Genomic DNA, 7973 nt, shown 5'->3' with positions numbered 1-7973 from the left:
TGTCAGCTGGGGGGGTGTCAGCTGGGGGTACTGATTAGGCTTGATTGGTATCAGCTGGGGGTACTGATTAGGCTTGATTGGTGTCAGCTGGGGGTACTGATTAGGCTTGATTGGTGTCAGCTGGGGGTGTGTCAGCTGGGGGTACTGATTAGGCTTGATTGGTGTCAGCTGGGGGTACTGATTAGGCTTGATTGGTGTCAGCTGGGGGTACTGATTAGGCTTGATTGGTGTCAGCTGGGGGGGTGTCAGCTGGGGGTACTGATTAGGCTTGATTGGTGTCAGCTGGGGGTGTGTCAGCTGGGGGTACTGATTAGGCTTGATTGGTATCAGCTGGGGGTACTGATTAGGCTTGATTGGTGTCAGCTGGGGGTACTGATTAGGCTTGATTGGTGTCAGCTGGGGGTGTGTCAGCTGGGGGTACTGATTAGGCTTGATTGGTGTCAGCTGGGGGTACTGATTAGGCTTGATTGGTGTCAGCTGGGGGGGTGTCAGCTGGGGGTACTGATTAGGCTTGATTGGTGTCAGCTGGGGGTACTGATTAGGCTTGATTGGTGTCAGCTGGGGGGGTGTCAGCTGGGGGTACTGATTAGGCTTGATTGGTGTCAGCTGGGGGTACTGATTAGGCTTGATTGGTGTGAGCTGGGGGTGCTGATTAGGCTTGATTGATGTCAGCTGGGGGTCCTGATTAGGAGAGGGTGGGGTTCCTATATAATGTATATAGTAAAAAGAATAAAAATTATATGTCCGGTGCAGCAGTAGAAAATTTCAGGCTCCCGGGGAATAAAGGCTTTGTTTTGTATTTTTAAATTTTTTATTTTTTTCCTTTACTCCCCGGGAGCCTGAAAGTTTCTACTGCTGCTTTTTTAAACTAAAGCTAGAAAGGAAAACAAAGTTAGAGAGAGAGAGAGAGAGAGAGAAAAGAGAGAGAGAAGTAAAGGCTGAAAAAAATAGAGAGAAGGAAAAAGAGTGAAAAGAAGAGGAAGAGACAGGGAAAAAAAAGACAGAGGAAAACAGAGAGAAAAGAAGACAGAGAAAAAAACAGAGAGAAAAAGAAGAGAGGGAGATAGAGAAGAAAAGACAGAGAGACAGAAAGAGAAAAGAAAACAGAGAGAGAAACCAAGACAGAGAGAAAAGAAAAGGAGGGTGGGAAAAAGGAAAGACAGGACTTGGAGGGAAAAGAAAGTGGTTAGGATTAGAAAATTCAGGGCAGAGTGAAAAATGAAAAGACTGAGAGCAAAAAAGACAAACCAAGGAAAAGGAGAACACAGAGAAACAGAAGCAAGAAGAGCGAGGGTGAAAGTTACAAAGAAAAAGAAATAAGGTGCAAAGTATAGACAAGAGAGAAAAATACATACAGTTAGACAGAAATAGTGAAATGGACAAATAAAAGAAAGCAGATGGAAACAGAGTTACAGAAGCAGAGACACAGTGTCACAAAGAGTGAGAAACAGAATCAAAGGGTTAGAGACAGATGGAAGTTAAGTTAGAAATAGAAAAGGAAAGTGAGGAGCAAAAGGAAGAAATACAGAGGAAAGAAATTACAAAACCGCACCCAAAAAAGACAGGAGCCGCGGTGGGGGTAGGGAAGGGCAGGGGGTATCTTGATTAGGGTTGATTCAACTTTATTAAATGCATGTTTTTATTTAGACATCAGCAAAATACATAGAAACAGTGTATACAAACGCAAGTGCATATACAATCCATAGACACACTGGTAAAAGTCAAACTTACATATGGAGCAATACAGAGCAGTACAGAGCAATACACATATCAACACAAAGTGATAACCTTTTTCTATTTTCATTACATGTTGAGTTATTGTTACAAGAAACCCAAAACAACAAAAGCACACAAAAACCACCATTCATCTACCATAACCTCTCCCTTCAGATTACACACAAACTCACCATCCCTCTCATCACAACTGCTAAATTACACCCCAGCAATCATTGGTCCTCGGGAACGTGGTTCCCGGGAACCTCCAAAAAATCCTCCTGCCTGACAAAAACCCCGGTCCCTGGATGGTCCATGCCCAAACTCGCCTCGTGGGCATGGACCGATCCAGGGACCGAGGGAAAAAAAAACCCAGCCGGGGGGGAAAAAAAAAAAACCCCGGCTGGGGATTTTTTATTCTAAATTTAAAAATGAGATGAAAAACCTGAAAAGCAAAAGTCATACACACAAGGGTAAAACCAGTCAGCGTGCGCTCACACACGCAGAGACAAGCGGACTCAGACAGACACATTCACATGCTCTCACGCACGCTCACACGCTCGCTGCGGCCCTTACCCGAGACGCTGAAGAACGTGCTTCAATTGCATCTTCTGGCTGCCGCTCCTTGACGTCAAATGGTAGATTCCGGGGAAATCGGTAGCCTCGGGGACCTGTGAGACAACAGGAAGGGGTCAACGAGTGTCTATCTGACAGCTAGGACTTGTCCCCGCACTGGCCCAATAAATTTTCTACCCAAAATCCCACAAAACACAGATGAATGGTACAGTTTTTATAACTCTTCCACCTAACTGTGACTACGGGCCAGGGCAGGGCAGTTCCAATCATAATTGGTACAATGTAAGTACACACATTATAAGCTGATGCATACAGTGCAAGTGTACATAGAGTGTAAGTACACACAATATAAGGTGACACGCTTACAACATAGACCAGAACTGTTCTGCACTGCCTGCCTGAAAGCTGCCATCAAAAGTAGAGCCTCTCCCTTTAGCTGTCCTAAGAGGCCCTTGGAGAAGATTGCTTTTCCCTCTGCTAATTTTTACATCTGCCCCAAGATCTCCCAACCTGCTACTCTCCCATCATCCCATCTCCAAGCCCTGGCCCCCAACTTATCGTTTGGATGATTGGTGATGTGGATCCATGTTGCACCTGAAATGAGTCTGCCTTGGAACGCCTCGTGATGGCCTGTTAGCTTCTTGGTTAGCTACAATAAAGAAAACCAAAACCAAAGTATGAGTCCAGAGTTATGTGGGCCAAATCCCAGCAAGTCAGCTACTTGCCCTCTCCTGAGTGTGCCTGGCTGCTTTAGGCTCCAGCTTCACCCTGATTCCAAGGCTGTGGCCTTTATTAGCAGTGGCACCTGGGTTAGAGAAAGGCAAAGTTGGATAGCATTCCTATGAGTGCAGTAGATAACCTTGTGTGCTGTAGGACATGGGAATACCTCTGCTAGGCTTCTGAGAAGCCTTAGGGGGGGGGTCCTCAAATAAACATCCTTTTTCACCCTGCTACCTTCAAACCTCCCCCCACCCACAATAATTCCTAACTGTATGCCTGCTCACATTCCCTCTCCTAATCACAATCCTCAACTCACCTGATGCCTCAATCTCAGACATCATCCTTGACAGTGGGCGGATCCCTCTTGTGACATGATGAATCTGCTGAAAAAAGTGTTGTACTTGACACAACCAGGAATCTCTGGATGCTGCGCTCCTCCTAAAAAAAAATACAAAACAAAACAAGAACAAAACCAGAAATTACAAATGGACTTTACCACCCCTAAACACAAAAGCCAAAATCATGAGTCTAAATACTCCCTGTATTCCATGCTGTTTACTTCACAGAATCTTCAAAGCCTCTATGCTTTAGATGCCCAGAAACACCTGCTGGAAAGAAGTTGAGATGAGCTGAAAGAGCCTCTTCACTGAAATGAGAGGAGAGTTCTTACCCCAGCACATCCCAGAGAGGGAATGAAGCCCCACAGCCAAGGCTGGGGTTAATATACCCCTGATTGTGCCCGCCTCTCGTTCCCATGGCACCCACGAAAAGGGAGGGGGCAAATCCCACCGAGTATAAAAGCCCTCAGAGCAGCTGCAGCTGTTTGGCCTCTCTGACTCAAATTCAAGTGGAGTAAAGTGCTTGTTATAGAAGAAAGCTCTTCAGAAAAATAACAGCGCTTTCTTTTTTGTAGCAACTGCTTGGAGCAAAAGGGCAGCAAACTGGTAAGAAATAAAACTTTCTGTTTAGGCAGCATAACTAGATAGATTGGGTAATTTGCTGTTAACTTAGGTAATTATTCCTTAGTGGCTACTAAGTAGTATTTCCCATGTGACTAAGCTGGGTGGAGAAGAATACTAATGGTATGAATAGTCTAAGTCTCCTTGGGACCTCTAATTTAGGCTATCTACATTATAAGGAAAAATAAGAAAAATAAAAGCCTCCCAGGCAGTGTAAGGGTTAAGGGCATGTGAGGCTCATCCTTCTCTGAGATACTTGGTCCTACAGCATAGAAAGAAGTGCCCTGAAATGTAGTTTTAAACCCTTAAGATGCTGAAAAAGGCAGAGCTTCCTTCCAGTGAACTCCTTAAAAAGAGGAAATGGGGCAGTTACCTCTACTGAAGCTAATACAATGGCAAATAAATAGTTTCTGCCCTTTAATTTGCTCTCCTTAAATATTGGGAAAAGAGGGGCTTTCCACACTTTAAATCTCTCCAGTGATGAAAAAAGAAGGATTTTTCCCTCAGTTCAAACCCTTAGGATGGAGGGATAGCTGGCCTTCTCCCTCAATTTGGGCCTCAGGACAACAAAAAGGGGTGGCTACCCTTAATTCAAACCCATAAGAAACATTGTCAAGATTTTCCCCTTCTTTTTAAACTGCCAAATAATAGAGAATGAGGACTCCCTGTCAATTAACACCCCTAACAGCATAGAAAAGGCAGGGATTCTTTCAACTGAGACCATTAAAATTGCAGGGGAATCCAAGTCCCTACCAGTTTGAACACAAAAACTAATGGAAAATGAAGCTTTTTCCCTTTTTTATAAACTCTTTTTCTCCTAATAACCCCTCTCCTTTCTGGGAGTGCTCTGGAGGGTCTGGGGGCTTTGGAGAGGGACTGACACTGTAAAAGGGGAAAGTTGAAAGCCCTCTCCTGGAACCCCACTTGCTGCCTGGCCTGCTCAGTTGCTGGCCCTTGGCCAAAAGGGCTCTTCCCTTGGCGTTTTCTCAAAGTGATGCTCAGTGCCCAGGTGGGTCTGGCTGTTTCCTAGTCTGTGCTGGATGCTCCGACCGTCCCCGTTAGTCCCTCTGGCCTAGCAGCTCCCTGTGCAGGTGTGCCCGGGCAACCCTCCGAAAGCAGCTTGTCACACGGGGGCCTGCTAGACCTTGGAGTGGGGGCTGAGGTGAAGAAAGGTCCTGTGAGGAGCTCTTTCCCCTATACAACCCTTTGTCTGCCCCTTAAACCATGGGGTGCCAGGCTTTCCTTTCTAAGGAAATTAACAGCCTTTCCTCTCTGTGTGCCCATGGCAGAAACTGCAATTCGGCCTCCAAAACTGCAGAGAACAATTTCTCGCAGTCCGCAGCTGCCAACACCAAGAACTCTTGCTGCCCTTGGAGTGCCACGTGCCTCCTGCGGATGGACGTCGACATGCAGCAGGGGTGAGTTTGGTTTTACAGGGAAGAGGGCCAGCACAGGATTTCTCCAGGAGCAAAGCTGCCCCCACCGAGAACTCGGGCTGCTCTGGCAGTGCCAAGGACCTCCTGCAAACTGGCATCAGCAAACTCAGGGGGTGAGTTTTTCTGTGCAGAAATTCTCCCAGACCAAAGCTGAGAGCATCTAACCCTGACCACAACAACTTAGCTGGGTCTAAAACTTACAACCTTTGGACTGGCAGTGTGGGACCCGACCTGCTGTGCCACCGCTGACCCCTTTCTAAAGCATTCCACTGCAGTCCTAAAACTCTGCCTTTTCAGAGGGTGTTTCCTCTGACCCTGACCATAATCTTCAAAATATTCTAGGGAATCACAGAATGGCTTTGAAAAAGCCCCAACAATACCCTAAAAAGTCCCAGAGAAGTCCCTTCCAAAATCCCCTAAATACCTTTAAAAGTCCTGGGAAAAAAACTCAAAAAGACGTGCTCAGTCTCCAAACTCTACCTGTTGCTCTCTAGCCGCAGTGGGTCTGTTGTTCTCTGAGGGTTCTGTCATTGTCCTGGTGTGTGAGGGTTGCTCTCTGGTCTCGCTGTTAGGGTTGCTGTGTTGTGCTGCTGTTGGGGGAAAAGGCTGTTTTTAGGGGAGCTGGTTAGGCTGAGGTTAGGGCTGGGGTGAGGGGGTGGTACAGCTGTATCCTGTGCCCCTGATCTCCACTGGACTGTCCAGCCCTCAAGGCCTCTCCCTTTACCCCTCAACCGGTCCCTCTGCCCCGCAGCCCTCAGCTCCTGTGTACCTTGAAATTGGGTTTCCTATTATTTTGAAACTAGGTTGTTCTGGTATTTTGAAATGCAGTTTTTTATAGGCTGGTTTGTTCGATATTTTTGTAGGCCAAGTTTTTAGTTTTTTTTTTTGGCTGGGAGTTTGGTATTTTTGTAGGCTGGGCTTTTAACATTGTTGTAAACTGTGGGTTTGTTATTTGAAAACCTGTTATTGGCAGGGGTTTGGTGCACCAAAGTTCAGTGTCCTGGTTTCATTCAGCTTCTTCCACTACAACTAACATAGCAGGGGATCTATTAAATTGCAGGATATACTATATGACGCTTCCTGAAATAGATACAAATTCCAGCTGCAGCAAAGCCCACCACCACATTTATTATAAAACCCAGCCTATAACCTAAAAAAACAAAAAAAATCTCCAATATAATTTACTGTTTTTATATTTACATTCTATAGTTATATATCTTTGTTTATATATATAATAGACTATAATTTATATGTTATGTTACAATAATATACAATATATTATAGTTTTATGTATTTATCTATTTGATTTCTATATTTCTGTTTACCACTATAATTTTATATTTATTTTTAAATGTATATTTATTTTTATTTTCATCATATTAGACCATATTAGACATATTAGACCATATAAATTCATTAACCCGACGCATCAGAGCCATAAAAATACTGTACCTTTGTCAGCACCGGTACGCAGCACACGCTCATCCCATCGCAGCACATCAAAACAAAACCTATTTCTATTACTAACAGAACAAACATCCCACACGATTGAACCCTAATAAAAACTCAAATAAACCTAACCGTAAATAACTTTTCTACTGCTGCTTTTTTAAACTAAAGCTAGAAAGGAAAACAAAGTTAGAAAGAGAGAGAGAAAATGTATCTTAAACACCCCACAGAACCCTAAAAAGAGCCTCCGAATACACTCAAAATGCCCTACTTTTAAAAAGCCCCTAAAACACCCCTAAAAATCCCCCAAGAACCTTTAAAAAATCCTTAAATAATCCTAAAAGAGCTTTAAAATTAACCCTAATTGTTAAAATTACCGATTAAAACTAACCCTAATCCAAGATGGCGGCGCCCGTGCCGACACGTGGTTTCCGGCAAAATGGCGGCGCCCATACCGACACGTGGTTCCGGCAAGATGGCGGCGCCCATAACGACACGTGCATTACGGCAAGATGGCGGCGCCCATAAAGACACGTGGTTTCCGGCAAGATGGCGGCGCCCATGCCGACACGTGGATTCCGGCAAGATGGCGGCGCCCATGCCGACACGTGGTTTCCGGCAAGATGGCGGCCCCCATGACCGGATCTTTTTTCTCGATTTTTGCCGGGATTTTTGCGCTCTCCGCGGGTCCCCGGGGGCCGGAATGATATTCCGGTTCGCGTGAGGCCGGCGGCGTCGCGGGGAGGGGCATCTAAGGCGTCGGGGTAGCCTCTGGGCTCGGATAGATGGCGGCGCTGATGAAGACACGGAGTTTCCGGCAAGATGGAGGCGCCCATACCGACACGTGGATTGCGGCAAGATGGCGGCGCCCATGCCGACACGTGGTTTCCGGGAAGATGGCGGCCCCCATGACCGGATCTTTTTTCTCGATTTTTGCCGGGATTTTTGCGCTTTCCGCGGGTCCCCGGGGGCCGGAATGATATTCCGGATCGCGTGAGGCCGGCGGCGTCGCGGGGAGGGGCATCTAAGGCGTCGGGGAAGCCTCTGGGCTCGGATAGATGGCGGCGCTGATGAAGACACGTGGTTTCCGGCAAGATGGCGGCGACCGTGCCGACACGTG

The sequence above is a fragment of the Zonotrichia albicollis genome, unplaced genomic scaffold (assembly GCF_047830755.1).
Source record: "Zonotrichia albicollis isolate bZonAlb1 unplaced genomic scaffold, bZonAlb1.hap1 Scaffold_204, whole genome shotgun sequence".
In the NCBI taxonomy this organism is placed as follows: domain Eukaryota; kingdom Metazoa; phylum Chordata; class Aves; order Passeriformes; family Passerellidae; genus Zonotrichia; species Zonotrichia albicollis.
The sequence above is the reverse complement of the archived record's forward strand: the minus strand, read 5'-3'. Positions refer to the sequence as shown.